This window comes from Hydractinia symbiolongicarpus, chromosome 7 (genome assembly GCF_029227915.1).
Source record: "Hydractinia symbiolongicarpus strain clone_291-10 chromosome 7, HSymV2.1, whole genome shotgun sequence".
Taxonomy (NCBI): Eukaryota; Metazoa; Cnidaria; class Hydrozoa; order Anthoathecata; family Hydractiniidae; genus Hydractinia; species Hydractinia symbiolongicarpus.
The window spans coordinates 14,730,977-14,748,283 of record NC_079881.1 but is presented as its reverse complement, the minus strand read 5'-3'; positions in this window follow the sequence as shown (position 1 = coordinate 14,748,283).

The window sequence follows — 17,307 nt, the reverse complement described above, 5'->3', positions numbered from 1 at the left end:
TGGTCTACGATATACTAAGTCGTTTTCCTGTGCGCCAGGCTCTATGAACGCTGCTAACTACGTGCACAGTCCTTTAAAGCGTGTAATATGGCCTTTTACGGCATAATATGGAATCTACACGTAAATCACGTGATTCCACTAACTCTGACAAGATCCATTCGGCTGTTCCTTTTAATCTCAATGGTCTACGATGTATTAAGTCGTTTTCTTGAGCGCCAGGCTCTGAGAACGTTCCTAACTACGTGCACATGTCTTTAAAGCCTGTAATTTGGCCTTTTACGGCCTAATTTGGAGTCTACACGTAAATCACGTGATTCCACTAACTCTGACAAGTTCCATTCGGCTGTTCCTTTTAATCTCAATGGTCTACGATGTATTAAGTCGTTTTCTTGAGCGCCAGGCTCTGAGAACGTTTCTAACTACTTGCATATGTCTTTAAAGCCTGTACTTTGGCCTTTTACGGCCTAATTTGAAGTCTACACGTAAATCACGTGATTCCACGAGCCCAGACAAGTGGGGATCAGTCTGTTCTTTTTAATCTCATTGACTAGTATATAATAAGCCGTTGTCTTGAGCGCCAGGCTCTGAGAACGTTCCTTATTACGTGGACAGACCTTTAAACCGTGTAATACGGCCTCTTATGGCCTAATAAGGAGACTACACTTAAGTCAGGGAGTTCCACGAGCACAGACAGGAGGTCATCGGCCTATTCCTTTCAACTTCAATGAACTACGATGTAATAACTTGTTTATTGAACGTCAGACTCTAAGAACGCTGCTAACTACGTGCACAGGCCTTTAAAGCCTGTAATATGGCCTTTTACGGCCTAACATGGAGTCTAAACGTGAATAAAGTGATTCCACGAGCACAGACAAGTTCCCATTGGTCTGTTCCTTTTAATCTCAATGGACTACGTTATACTAAGTCGTTTTCCTGTGCGCCAGGCTCTATGAACGCTGCTAACTACGTGCACAGTCCTTTAAAGCTTGTAATATGGCCTTTTACGGCATAATATGGAATCTACACGTAAATCACGTTATTCTACGAACTCCGACAAGTTCCATTCGGCTGTTCCTTTTAATCTCAATGGATTTCGAAGCATTAAGTCGTTTTCCTGAGCGCCAGGCTCTATGAACGCTGCTAACTACGTGCACAGGCCTTTAAAGCCTGTAATATGGCCTTTTACGGCCTAACATGGAGTCTAAACGTAAATAAAGTGATTCCACGAGCACAGACAAGTTCCCATTGGTCTGTTCCTTTTAATCTCAACGGACTACGATGTAATAACTTGTTTATTGAACGTCAGACTCTAAGAACGCTGCTAACTACGTGCACAGGCCTTTAAAGCCTGTAATATGGCCTTTTACGGCCTAATATGGAGTGTAAACGTGAATAAAGTGATTCCACTAGCACAGACAAGTTCCCATTGGTCTGTTCCTTTCAATCTCAATGGATTATGATGTCTTAAGTCATTTTCTTTAAAGCCAGTGTCTAAAAAGGTTACCAACTACGTGTACAGGCCTTTAAAACCTGTAATATGGCCTTTTACGGCTTAATATGGAGTCTACAGTTGCCATTGGTCTATTCCTTTCAATCTCAATGGACTACGATATAATAAGTCGTTTTCTTGAGCGCCAGACTCTGAGAACGTTCCTAATTACGTGGACAGACCTTTAAACGGTGTAATACGGCCTCTTATTGCCTAATAAGGTGACTACACTTAAGTCAGGGAGTTCCACGAGCACAGACCGGGGGTCATCGGCCTATTCATTTCAATTTCAATGAACTACGATGTATTAATTCGTTTTCTTGAGCGCCAGGCTGCAAGAACGCGGATGGCCTTTTACGGCCTGATATGGAGTCTAAACGCTAATAAAGTGATTCCACGAGTACAGACAAGTTCCCATTGGTCTGTCCCTTTCAATCTCAATGGACTACGATATACTAAGTGATTCTCCTGTGCGCCAGGCTCTATGAACGTTCCTAACTACGTGCACAGGTCTTTAAAGCCTGTAATATGGCCTTTTACGGCCTGACATGGAGTCTAAACGTAAATAAAGTGATTCCACGAGCACAGACAAGTTCCCATTGGTCTGTTCCTTTTAATCTCAATGGACTACGATGTGTTAAGTCGTGTTCCTGAGTGCCAGACTCTAAGAACGCTGCTAACAACGTGCACAGTCCTTTGAAACGCATAATAGGTCCTTTTACGGCCTAATAAGGAGACTGCATGTAAGTCACGTGATTCCACGAGCCCAGAGAAGTTGTTATCGGTCTATTCATTTCAATCTCAATGGACTACGATATACTAAGTCGTTTTCCTGTGCGCCAGGCTCTATGAACGCTGCTAACTACGTGCACAGTCCTTTAGAGCCTGTAATATGGCTTTTTACGGCCTAATATGGAGTCTACACGTAAATCACGTGATTCCACCAACTCTGACAAGATCCATTCGGCTGTTCCTCTTAATCTCAATGGTCTACGATGTATTAAGTCGTTTTCTTGAGCGCCAGGCTCTGAGAACGTTCCTAACTACGTGCACATGTCTTTAAAGCCTGTAATACGGCCTCTTATGGCCTAATAAGGAGACTACACTTAAGTCAGGGAGTTCCACGAGCACAAACAGGAGGTCATCGGCCTATTCCTTTCAACTTCAATGAACTACGATGTACTAATTCGTTTTCTTGAGCTTCAGGCTGCAAGAACGCTGCTAACTTCTTCCATAAAGCCTATAATATGGCCTTTTACGGCCTAACATGGAGTCTAAGTGTAAATAAAGTGATTCCACAAACACAGACAAGTTCCCATTGGTCTGTTCCTTTTAATCTCAATGGACTACGCTATACTAATTCGTTTTCCTGTGCGCCAGGCTCTATGAACGCTGCTAACTACGTATACATGCCTTTGAAACGCACAATAGGTCTTTTTACAGCCTAATTTGGAGACTACACGTGCACCACGTGTTTCCACAAGGACAGAGAAGTTGCCATCTGTCTATTCGATAGTGGACAGACCTTTAAAGCGTGTAATACGGCCTCTTATGGCCTAATGAGGAGACTACACTTAAGTCAGGGAGTTCCACGAGCACAGACAGGAGGTCATCGGCCTATTCCTTTCAATTTTAATGAACTACGATGTATTAATTCGTTTTCTTGAGCGTCAGGCTGCAAGAACGCTGGTAACTTCTTCCACAGGCCTTTAAAGCCTGGAATATGGCCTTTTACGGCCTAACATGGAGTGTAAACGTAAATAAAGTGATTCCACTAACTCTGACAAGTTCCATTCGGCTGTTCCTTTTAATCTCAATAGTCTACGATGTATTAAGTCGTTTTCTTGAGCGCCAGGCTCTGAGAACGTTCCTAACTGCGTGCACATGTCTTTAAAGCCTGTAATTTGGCCTTTTACGGCCTAATTTGGAGCCTACACGTAAATCACGTGATTCCACGAGACCAGACAAGTAGGGATCAGTCTTTTTTTTTTAATCTCAATGGACTACGATATAATAAGCCGTTTTCTTGAGCTTCAGGCTGCAAGAACGCTGCTAACTTCTTCCATAAAGCCTATAATATGGCCTTTTACGGCCTAACATGGAGTCTAAGTGTAAATAAAGTGATTCCACAAACACAGACAAGTTCCCATTGGTCTGTTCCTTTTAATCTCAATGGACTACGCTATACTAATTCGTTTTCCTGTGCGCCAGGCTCTATGAACGCTGCTAACTACGTATACATGCCTTTGAAACGCACAATAGGTCTTTTTACAGCCTAATTTGGAGACTACACGTGCACCACGTGTTTCCACAAGGACAGAGAAGTTGCCATCTGTCTATTCGATAGTGGACAGACCTTTAAAGCGTGTAATACGGCCTCTTATGGCCTAATGAGGAGACTACACTTAAGTCAGGGAGTTCCACGAGCACAGACAGGAGGTCATCGGCCTATTCCTTTCAATTTTAATGAACTACGATGTATTAATTCGTTTTCTTGAGCGTCAGGCTGCAAGAACGCTGGTAACTTCTTCCACAGGCCTTTAAAGCCTGGAATATGGCCTTTTACGGCCTAACATGGAGTGTAAACGTAAATAAAGTGATTCCACTAACTCTGACAAGTTCCATTCGGCTGTTCCTTTTAATCTCAATAGTCTACGATGTATTAAGTCGTTTTCTTGAGCGCCAGGCTCTGAGAACGTTCCTAACTGCGTGCACATGTCTTTAAAGCCTGTAATTTGGCCTTTTACGGCCTAATTTGGAGCCTACACGTAAATCACGTGATTCCACGAGACCAGACAAGTAGGGATCAGTCTTTTTTTTTTAATCTCAATGGACTACGATATAATAAGCCGTTTTCTTGAGCGCCAGGCTCTGAGACCGTTCCTAATTACGTGGACAGACCTATAAACCGTGTAATACGGCCTCTTATGGCCTAATAAGGAGACTACACTTAAGTCAGGGAGTTCCACGAGCACAGACAGGAGGTCATCGGCCTATTCCTTTCAACTTCAATGAACTACGATGTATTAATTCGTTTTCTTGAGCGTCAGGCTTAAAGAACGCTGCTAACTTCTTCCATAAAGCCTATAATATGGCCTTTTACGGCCTAACATGGAGTCTAAATGTAAATAAAGTGATTCCACAAACACAGACAAGTTCCCATTGGTCCGTTCCTTTTAATCTCAATGGACTACGTTATACTAAGTCGTTTTCCTGTGCGCCAGGCTCTATGAACGCTGCTAACTACGTATACATGCCTTTGAAACGCCTAATAGGTCTTTTTACAGCCTAATTTGGAGACTACACGTGCACCACGTGTTTCCACAAGGACAGAGAAGTTGCCATCTGTCTATTCGATAGTGGACAGACCTTTAAAGCGTGTAATACGGCCTCTTATGGCCTAATGAGGAGACTACACTTAAGTCAGGGAGTTCCACGAGCACAGATAGGAGGCCGTTGGCCTATTCCTTTCAATCTCAATGGACTGCGATGTCTTAAGTCGTTTTCTTGAACGCCAGGCTCTATGAACGCTGCTAACTACGTACACAGTCCTTTGAAACGCATAATAGGTCTTTTTACAGCCTAATTTGGAGACTACACGTGAACAACGTGTTTCCACAAGGACAGAGAAGTTGTCATCTGTCTATTCCTTTCAATCTCAATGGACTACGATGTTTTAAGTCGTTTTCTTGAGCGCCAGGATCTAAAAACGCTGCTAACTACGTGCACAGGCCTTTAAAGCCTGTAATATGGCCTTTTACGGCCTAATACGGAGTGTAAACGTGAATAAAGTGATTCCACTAGCACAGACAAGTTCCCATTGGTCTGTTCCTTTCAATCTCAATGGATTATGATGTCTTAACTCATTTTCTTTAAAGCCAGTGTCTAAAAAGGTTACCAACTACGTGTACAGGCCTTTAAAACCTGTAATATGGCCTTTTACGGCTTAATATGGAGTCTACAGTTGCCATTGGTCTATTCCTTTCAATCTCAATGGACTACGATATAATAAGTCGTTTTCTTGAGCGCCAGACTCTGAGAACGTTCCTAATTACGTGGACAGACCTTTAAACGGTGTAATACGGCCTCTTATTGCCTAATAAGGTGACTACACTTAAGTCAGGGAGTTCCACGAGCACAGACCGGGGGTCATCGGCCTATTCATTTCAATTTCAATGAACTACGATGTATTAATTCGTTTTCTTGAGCGCCAGGCTGCAAGAACGCGGATGGCCTTTTACGGCCTGATATGGAGTCTAAACGCTAATAAAGTGATTCCACGAGTACAGACAAGTTCCCATTGGTCTGTTCCTTTCAATCTCAATGGACTACGATATACTAAGTGATTCTCCTGTGCGCCAGGCTCTATGAACGTTCCTAACTACGTGCACAGGTCTTTAAAGCCTGTAATATGGCCTTTTACAGCCTGACATGGAGTCTAAACGTAAATAAAGTGATTCCACGACCACAGACAAGTTCCCATTGGTCTGTTCCTTTTAATCTCAATGGACTACGATGTGTTAAGTCGTGTTCCTGAGTGCCAGACTCTAAGAACGCTGCTAACTACGTGCACAGTCCTTTGAAACGCATAATAGGTCCTTTTACGGCCTAATAAAGAGACTGCATGTAAGTCACGTGATTCCACGAGCCCAGAGAAGTTGCCATCGGTCTATTCCTTTAAATCTCAATGGACTACGATATACTAAGTCGTTTTCCTGTGCGCCAGGCTCTATGAACGCTGCTAACTACGTACACAGTCCTTTGAAACGCATAATAGGTCCTTTTACGGCCTAATAAGGAGACTGCATGTAAGTCACGTGATTCCACGAGCCCAGAGAAGTTGCCTTCGGTCTATTCATTTCAATCTCAATGGACTACGATATACTAAGTCGTTTTCCTGTGCGCCAGGCTCTATGAACGCTGCTAACTACGTGCACAGTCCTTTAAAGCCTGTAATATGGCTTTTTACGGCCTAATATGGAGTCTACACGTAAATCACGTGATTCCACCAACTCTGACAAGATCCATTCGGCTGTTCCTTTTAATCTCAATGGTCTACGATGTATTAAGTCGTTTTCTTGAGCGCCAGGCTCTGAGAACGTTCCTAACTACGTGCACATGTCTTTAAAGCCTGTAATATGGCCTTTTACGGCCTAATTTGGAGTCTACACGTAAATCACGTGATTCCACGAGCCCAGACAAGTGGGGATCAGTCTGTTCTTTTTAATCTCAATGGACTACGATATAATAAGCCGTTTTCTTGAGCGCCAGGCTCTGAGAACGTTCCTAATTACGTGGACAGACCTTTAAACCGTGTAATACGGCCTCTTATGGCCTAATAAGGAGACTACACTTAAGTCAGGGAGTTCCACGAGCACAAACAGGAGGTCATCGGCCTATTCCTTTCAACTTCAATGAACTACGATGTACTAATTCGTTTTTTTTGAGCTTCAGGCTGCAAGAACGCTGCTAACTTCTTCCATAAAGCCTATAATATGGCCTTTTACGGCCTAACATGGAGTCTAAATGTAAATAAAGTGATTCCACAAACACAGACAAGTTCCCATTGGTCTGTTCCTTTTAATCTCAATGGACTACGTTATACTAATTCGTTTTGCTGTGCGCCAGGCTCTATGAACGCTGCTAACTACGTATACATGCCTTTGAAACGCACAATAGGTCTTTTTACAGCCTAATTTGGAGACTACACGTGCACCACGTGTTTCCACAAGGACAGAGAAGTTGCCATCTGTCTATTCGATAGTGGACAGACCTTTAAAGCGTGTAATACGGCCTCTTATGGCCTAATGAGGAGACTACACTTAAGTCAGGGAGTTCCACGAGCACAGACAGGAGGTCATCGGCCTATTCCTTTCAATTTTAATGAACTACGATGTATTAATTCGTTTTCTTGAGCGTCAGGCTGCAAGAACGCTGGTAACTTCTTCCACAGGCCTTTAAAGCCTGGAATATGGCCTTTTACGGCCTAACATGGAGTGTAAACGTAAATAAAGTGATTCCACTAACTCTGACAAGTTCCATTCGGCTGTTCCTTTTAATCTCAATAGTCTACGATGTATTAAGTCGTTTTCTTGAGCGCCAGGCTCTGAGAACGTTCCTAACTGCGTGCACATGTCTTTAAAGCCTGTAATTTGGCCTTTTACGGCCTAATTTGGAGCCTACACGTAAATCACGTGATTCCACGAGACCAGACAAGTAGGGATCAGTCTTTTTTTTTTTAATCTCAATGGACTACGATATAATAAGCCGTTTTCTTGAGCGCCAGGCTCTGAGACCGTTCCTAATTACGTGGACAGACCTATAAACCGTGTAATACGGCCTCTTATGGCCTAATAAGGAGACTACACTTAAGTCAGGGAGTTCCACGAGCACAGACAGGAGGTCATCGGCCTATTCCTTTCAACTTCAATGAACTACGATGTATTAATTCGTTTTCTTGAGCGTCAGGCTTAAAGAACGCTGCTAACTTCTTCCATAAAGCCTATAATATGGCCTTTTACGGCCTAACATGGAGTCTAAATGTAAATAAAGTGATTCCACAAACACAGACAAGTTCCCATTGGTCTGTTCCTTTTAATCTCAATGGACTACGTTATACTAAGTCGTTTTCCTGTGCGCCAGGCTCTATGAACGCTGCTAACTACGTATACATGCCTTTGAAACGCATAATAGGTCTTTTTACAGCCTAATTTGGAGACTACACGTGCACCACGTGTTTCCACAAGGACAGAAAAGTTGCCATCTGTCTATTCGATAGTGGACAGACCTTTAAAGCGTGTAATACGGCCTCTTATGGCGTAATGAGGAGACTACACTTAAGTCAGGGAGTTCCACGAGCACAGATAGGAGGCCGTTGGCCTATTCCTTTCAATCTCAATGGACTGCGATGTCTTAAGTCGTTTTCTTGAACGCCAGGCTCTATGAACGCTGCTAACTACGTACACAGTCCTTTGAAACGCATAATAGGTCTTTTTACAGCCTAATTTGGAGACTACACGTGAACAACGTGTTTCCACAAGGACAGAGAAGTTGTCATCTGTCTATTCCTTTCAATCTCAATGGACTACGATGTTTTAAGTCGTTTTCTTGAGCGCCAGGATCTAAAAACGCTGCTAACTACGTGCACAGACCTTTAAAGCCTGAAATATGGCCTTTTACGGCTTAATATGGAGTCTAAACGTGAATAAAGTGATTCCACGAGCACAGACAAGTTCCCATTGGTCTGTTCCTTTCAATCTCAATGGACTACGATGTCTTAAGTAGTTTTCTCTAGCGCCAGTGTCTAAAAACGTTGCCAACTACGTGCACAGGTCTTTAAAGCCTGGAATATGGCTTTTTACGTCTTAATTTGGAGCCTACACGTAAATCACGTGATTCCACGAGCCCGGACAAGTTGCCATCAGTATATTGCTGTGAATCTCAATGGACTACGATGTATTAAGTCGTCTTCTTGAACGCCAGGCTCTGAGAACGTTCCTAATTACGTGGACAGACCTTTAAACCGTGTAATACGGCCTCTTATGGCCTAATAAGGAGACTACACTTAAGTCAGGGAATTCCACGAGCACAAACAGGAGGTCATCGGCCTATTCCTTTCAACTTCAATGAACTACGATGTACTAATTCGTTTTCTTGAGCTTCAGGCTGCAAGAACGCTGCTAACTTTTTCCATAAAGCCTATAATATGGCCTTTTACGGCCTAACATGGAGTCTAAGTGTAAATAAAGTGATTCCACAAACACAGACAAGTTCCCATTGGTCTGTTCCTTTTAATCTCAATGGACTACGCTATACTAATTCGTTTTCCTGTGCGCCAGGCTCTATGAACGCTGCTAACTACGTATACATGCCTTTGAAACGCACAATAGGTCTTTTTACAGCCTAATTTGGAGACTACACGTGCACCACGTGTTTCCACAAGGACAGAGAAGTTGCCATCTGTCTATTCGATAGTGGACAGACCTTTAAAGCGTGTAATACGGCCTCTTATGGCCTAATGAGGAGACTACACTTAAGTCAGGGAGTTCCACGAGCACAGACAGGAGGTCATCGGCCTATTTCTTTCAATTTTAATGAACTACGATGTATTAATTCGTTTTCTTGAGCGTCAGGCTGCAAGAACGCTGGTAACTTCTTCCACAGGCCTTTAAAGCCTGGAATATGGCCTTTTACGGCCTAACATGGAGTGTAAACGTAAATAAAGTGATTCCACTAACTCTGACAAGTTCCATTCGGCTGTTCCTTTTAATCTCAATGGTCTACGATGTATTAAGTCGTTTTCTTGAGCGCCAGGCTCTGAGAACGTTCCTAACTGCGTGCACATGTCTTTAAAGCCTGTAATTTGGCCTTTTACGGCCTAATTTGGAGCCTACACGTAAATCACGTGATTCCACGAGACCAGACAAGTAGGGATCAGTCTTTTTTTTTTTAATCTCAATGGACTACGATATAATAAGCCGTTTTCTTGAGCGCCAGGCTCTGAGACCGTTCCTAATTACGTGGACAGACCTATAAACCGTGTAATACGGCCTCTTATGGCCTAATAAGGAGACTACACTTAAGTCAGGGAGTTCCACGAGCACAGACAGGAGGTCATCGGCCTATTCCTTTCAACTTCAATGAACTACGATGTATTAATTCGTTTTCTTGAGCGTCAGGCTTAAAGAACGCTGCTAACTTCTTCCATAAAGCCTATAATATGGCCTTTTACGGCCTAACATGGAGTCTAAATGTAAATAAAGTGATTCCACAAACACAGACAAGTTCCCATTGGTCTGTTCCTTTTAATCTCAATGGACTACGTTATACTAAGTCGTTTTCCTGTGCGCCAGGCTCTATGAACGCTGCTAACTACGTATACATGCCTTTGAAACGCATAATAGGTCTTTTTACAGCCTAATTTGGAGACTACACGTGCACCACGTGTTTCCACAAGGACAGAGAAGTTGCCATCTGTCTATTCGATAGTGGACAGACCTTTAAAGCGTGTAATACGGCCTCTTATGGCCTAATGAGGAGACTACACTTAAGTCAGGGAGTTCCACGAGCACAGATAGGAGGCCGTTGGCCTATTCCTTTCAATCTCAATGGACTGCGATGTCTTAAGTCGTTTTCCTGAACGCCAGGCTCTATGAACGCTGCTAACTACGTACACAGTCCTTTGAAACGCATAATAGGTCTTTTTACAGCCTAATTTGGAGACTACACGTAAACAACGTGTTTCCACAAGGACAGAGAAGTTGTCATCTGTCTATTCCTTTCAATCTCAATGGACTACGATGTTTTAAGTCGTTTTCTTGAGCGCCAGGATCTAAAAACGCTGCTAACTACGTGCACAGGCCTTTAAAGCCTGTAATATGGCCTTTTACGGCCTAATATGGAGTCTAAACGTGAATAAAGTGATTCCACGAGCACAGACAAGTTCCCATTGGTCTGTTCCTTTCAATCTCAATGGACTACGATGTCTTAAGTCGTTTTCTCTAGCGCCAGTGTCTAAAAACGTTGCCAACTACGTGCACAGGTCTTTAAAGCCTGGAATATGGTTTTTACGTCTTAATTTGGAGCCTACACGTAAATCACGTGATTCCACGAGCCCGGACAAGTTGCCATCAGTATATTGCTGTGAATCTCAATGGACTACGATGTATTAAGTCGTCTTCTTGAACGCCAGGCTCTGAGAACGTTCCTAATTACGTGGACAGACCTTTAAACCGTGTAATACGGCCTCTTATGGCCTAATGAGGAGACTACACTTAAGTCAGGGAGTTCCACGAGCACAGATAGGAGGCCGTTGGCCTATTCCTTTCAATCTCAATGGACTACGATGTCTTAAGTCGTTTTCTTGAGCGCCAGGATCTGAGAACGCTGCTAACTACTTCCACAGGCCTTTAAAGCCTGTAATATGGCCTTTTACGGCCTAATATGGAGTCTAAACGTAAATAAAGTGATTCCACGAGCACAGACAAGTTCCCATTGGTCTGTTCCTTTTAATCTCAATGGACTACGATATACTAAGTCGTTTCCTGTGCGCCAGGCTCTATGAACGCTGCTAACTGCGTGCACAGGCCTCTAAAGCCTGTAATATGGCCTTTTACCGCCTAACATGGAGTCTAAACGTAAATCACGTGATTCTACGAACTCCGACAAGTTCCATTCGGCTGTTCCTTTTAATCTCAATTGTCTACGATGTATTAAGGCGTTTTCTTAAACGCCAGGCTCTATGAACGGTGGTAACTACGTACACAGTCCTTTGAAACGCATAATAGGTCCTTTTACGGCCTAATAAGGAGACTGCATGTAAGTCACGTGATTCCACGAGCCCAGAGAAGTTGCCATCGGTCTATTCCTTTCAATCTCAATGGACTACGATATACTAAGTCGTTTTCCTGTGCGCCAGGCTCTATGAACGCTGCTAACTACGTGCACAGTCCTTTAAAGCCTGTAATATGGCTTTTTACGGCCTAATATGGAGTCTACACGTAAATCACGTGATTCCACTAACTCTGACAAGATCCATTCGGCTGTTCCTTTTAATCTTAATGGTCTACGATGTATTAAGTCGTTTTCTTGAGCGCCAGGCTTTGAGAACGTTCCTAACTAAGTGCACATGTCTTTAAAGCCTGTAATATGGCCTTTTACGGCCTAATTTGGAGTCTACACGTAAATCACGTGATTCCACGAGCCCAGACAAGTGAGGATCAGTCTGTTCTTTTTAATCTCAATGGACTACGATATAATAAGCCGTTTTCTTGAGCGCCAGGCTCTGAGAACGTTCCTAATTACGTGGACAGACCTTTAAACCGTGTAATACGGCCTCTTATGGCCTAATAAGGAGACTACACTTAAGTCAGGGAGTTCCACGAGCACAGACAGGAGGTCATCGGCCTATTCCTTTCAACTTCAATGAACTACGATGTATTAATTCGTTTTCTTGAGCTTCAGGCTGCAAGAACGCTGCTAACTTCTTCCATAAAGCCTATAATATGGCCTTTTACGGCCTAACATGGAGTCTAAATGTAAATAAAGTGATTCCACAAACACAGACAAGTTCCCATTGGTCTGTTCCTTTTAATCTCAATGGACTACGTTATACTAAGTCGTTTTCCTGTGCGCCAGGCTCTATGAACGCTGCTAACTACGTATACATGCCTTTGAAACGCATAATAGGTCTTTTTACAGCCTAATTTGGAGACTACACGTGCACCACGTGTTTCCACAAGGACAGAGAAGTTGCCATCTGTCTATTCGATAGTGGACAGACCTTTAAAGCGTGTAATACGGCCTCTTATGGCCTAATGAGGAGACTACACTTAAGTCAGGGAGTTCCACGAGCACAGATAGGAGGCCGTTGGCCTATTCCTTTCAATCTCAATGGACTGCGATGTCTTAAGTCGTTTTCCTGAACGCCAGGCTCTATGAACGCTGCTAACTACGTACACAGTCCTTTGAAACGCATAATAGGTCTTTTTACAGCCTAATTTGGAGACTACACGTAAACAACGTGTTTCCACAAGGACAGAGAAGTTGTCATCTGTCTATTCCTTTCAATCTCAATGGACTACGATGTTTTAAGTCGTTTTCTTGAGCGCCAGGATCTAAAAACGCTGCTAACTACGTGCACAGGCCTTTAAAGCCTGTAATATGGCCTTTTACGGCCTAATATGGAGTCTAAACGTGAATAAAGTGATTCCACGAGCACAGACAAGTTCCCATTGGTCTGTTCCTTTCAATCTCAATGGACTACGATGTCTTAAGTCGTTTTCTCTAGCGCCAGTGTCTAAAAACGTTGCCAACTACGTGCACAGGTCTTTAAAGCCTGGAATATGGTTTTTACGTCTTAATTTGGAGCCTACACGTAAATCACGTGATTCCACGAGCCCGGACAAGTTGCCATCAGTATATTGCTGTGAATCTCAATGGACTACGATGTATTAAGTCGTCTTCTTGAACGCCAGGCTCTGAGAACGTTCCTAATTACGTGGACAGACCTTTAAACCGTGTAATACGGCCTCTTATGGCCTAATGAGGAGACTACACTTAAGTCAGGGAGTTCCACGAGCACAGATAGGAGGCCGTTGGCCTATTCCTTTCAATCTCAATGAACTACGATGTCTTAAGTCGTTTTCTTGAGCGCCAGGATCTGAGAACGCTGCTAACTACTTCCACAGGCCTTTAAAGCCTGTAATATGGCCTTTTACGGCCTAATATGGAGTCTAAACGTAAATAAAGTGATTCCACGAGCACAGACAAGTTCCCATTGGTCTGTTCCTTTTAATCTCAATGGACTACGATATACTAAGTCGTTTCCTGTGCGCCAGGCTCTATGAACGCTGCTAACTGCGTGCACAGGCCTCTAAAGCCTGTAATATGGCCTTTTACCGCCTAACATGGAGTCTAAACGTAAATCACGTGATTCTACGAACTCCGACAAGTTCCATTCGGCTGTTCCTTTTAATCTCAATTGTCTACGATGTATTAAGGCGTTTTCTTAAACGCCAGGCTCTATGAACGGTGGTAACTACGTACACAGTCCTTTGAAACGCATAATAGGTCCTTTTACGGCCTAATAAGGAGACTGCATGTAAGTCACGTGATTCCACGAGCCCAGAGAAGTTGCCATCGGTCTATTCCTTTCAATCTCAATGGACTACGATATACTAAGTCGTTTTCCTGTGCGCCAGGCTCTATGAACGCTGCTAACTACGTGCACAGTCCTTTAAAGCCTGTAATATGGCTTTTTACGGCCTAATATGGAGTCTACACGTAAATCACGTGATTCCACTAACTCTGACAAGATCCATTCGGCTGTTCCTTTTAATCTTAATGGTCTACGATGTATTAAGTCGTTTTCTTGAGCGCCAGGCTTTGAGAACGTTCCTAACTAAGTGCACATGTCTTTAAAGGCTGTAATATGGCCTTTTACGGCCTAATTTGGAGTCTACACGTAAATCACGTGATTCCACGAGCCCAGACAAGTGAGGATCAGTCTGTTCTTTTTAATCTCAATGGACTACGATATAATAAGCCGTTTTCTTGAGCGCCAGGCTCTGAGAACGTTCCTAATTACGTGGACAGACCTTTAAACCGTGTAATACGGCCTCTTATGGCCTAATAAGGAGACTACACTTAAGTCAGGGAGTTCCACGAGCACAGACAGGAGGTCATCGGCCTATTCCTTTCAACTTCAATGAACTACGATGTATTAATTCGTTTTCTTGAGCTTCAGGCTGCAAGAACGCTGCTAACTTCTTCCATAAAGCCTATAATATGGCCTTTTACGGCCTAACATGGAGTCTAAATGTAAATAAAGTGATTCCACAAACACAGACAAGTTCCCATTGGTCTGTTCCTTTTAATCTCAATGGATTACGTTATACTAAGTCGTTTTCCTGTGCGCCAGGCTCTATGAACGCTGCTAACTACGTATACATGCCTTTGAAACGCATAATAGGTCTTTTTACAGCCTAATTTGGAGACTACACGTGCACCACGTGTTTCCACAAGGACAGAGAAGTTGCCATCTGTCTATTCGATAGTGGACAGACCTTTAAAGCGTGTAATACGGCCTCTTATGGCCTAATGAGGAGACTACACTTAAGTCAGGGAGTTCCACGAGCACAGATAGGAGGCCGTTGGCCTATTCTTTTCAATCTCAATGGACTGCGATTTCTTAAGTCGTTTTCTTGAACGCCAGGCGCTATGAACGCTGCTAACTACGTACACAGTCCTTTGAAACGCATAATAGGTCTTTTTACAGCCTAATTTGGAGACTACACGTGAACAACGTGTTTCCACAAGGACAGAGAAGTTGCCATCTGTCTATTCCTTTCAATCTCAATGGACTACGATGTTTTAAGTCGTTTTCTTGAGCGCCAGGATCTGAGAACGCTGCTAACTACTTCCACAGGCCTTTAAAGCCTGTAATATGGCCTTTTACGGCCTAATATGGAGTCTAAACGTAAATAAAGTGATTCCACGAGCACAGACAAGTTCCCATTGGTCTGTTCCTTTTAATCTCAATGGACTACGATATACTAAGTCGTTTCCTGTGCGCCAGGCTCTATGAACGCTGCTAACTGCGTGCACAGGCCTCTAAAGCCTGTAATATGGCCTTTTACCGCCTAACATGGAGTCTAAACGTAAATCACGTGATTCTACGAACTCCGACAAGTTCCATTCGGCTGTTCCTTTTAATCTCAATTGTCTACGATGTATTAAGGCGTTTTCTTAAACGCCAGGCTCTATGAACGGTGGTAACTACGTACACAGTCCTTTGAAACGCATAATAGGTCCTTTTACGGCCTAATAAGGAGACTGCATGTAAGTCACGTGATTCCACGAGCCCAGAGAAGTTGCCATCGGTCTATTCCTTTCAATCTCAATGGACTACGATATACTAAGTCGTTTTCCTGTGCGCCAGGCTCTATGAACGCTGCTAACTACGTGCACAGTCCTTTAAAGCCTGTAATATGGCTTTTTACGGCCTAATATGGAGTCTACACGTAAATCACGTGATTCCACTAACTCTGACAAGATCCATTCGGCTGTTCCTTTTAATCTTAATGGTCTACGATGTATTAAGTCGTTTTCTTGAGCGCCAGGCTTTGAGAACGTTCCTAACTAAGTGCACATGTCTTTAAAGGCTGTAATATGGCCTTTTACGGCCTAATTTGGAGTCTACACGTAAATCACGTGATTCCACGAGCCCAGACAAGTGAGGATCAGTCTGTTCTTTTTAATCTCAATGGACTACGATATAATAAGCCGTTTTCTTGAGCGCCAGGCTCTGAGAACGTTCCTAATTACGTGGACAGACCTTTAAACCGTGTAATACGGCCTCTTATGGCCTAATAAGGAGACTACACTTAAGTCAGGGAGTTCCACGAGCACAGACAGGAGGTCATCGGCCTATTCCTTTCAACTTCAATGAACTACGATGTATTAATTCGTTTTCTTGAGCTTCAGGCTGCAAGAACGCTGCTAACTTCTTCCATAAAGCCTATAATATGGCCTTTTACGGCCTAACATGGAGTCTAAATGTAAATAAAGTGATTCCACAAACACAGACAAGTTCCCATTGGTCTGTTCCTTTTAATCTCAATGGATTACGTTATACTAAGTCGTTTTCCTGTGCGCCAGGCTCTATGAACGCTGCTAACTACGTATACATGCCTTTGAAACGCATAATAGGTCTTTTTACAGCCTAATTTGGAGACTACACGTGCACCACGTGTTTCCACAAGGACAGAGAAGTTGCCATCTGTCTATTCGATAGTGGACAGACCTTTAAAGCGTGTAATACGGCCTCTTATGGCCTAATGAGGAGACTACACTTAAGTCAGGGAGTTCCACGAGCACAGATAGGAGGCCGTTGGCCTATTCTTTTCAATCTCAATGGACTGCGATTTCTTAAGTCGTTTTCTTGAACGCCAGGCGCTATGAACGCTGCTAACTACGTACACAGTCCTTTGAAACGCATAATAGGTCTTTTTACAGCCTAATTTGGAGACTACACGTGAACAACGTGTTTCCACAAGGACAGAGAAGTTGCCATCTGTCTATTCCTTTCAATGTCAATGGACTACGATGTATTAAGTCGTTTTCTTGAGCGCCAGACTCTGAGAACGTTCCTAATTACGTGGACAGACCTTTAAACCGTGTAATACGGCCTCTTATGGCCTAATAAGGAGACTACACTTAAGTCAGGGAGTTCACGAGCACAGACAGGAGGTCATCGGCCTATTCCTTTCAATTTTAATGAACTACGATGTATTAATTCGTTTTCTTGAGCTTCAGGC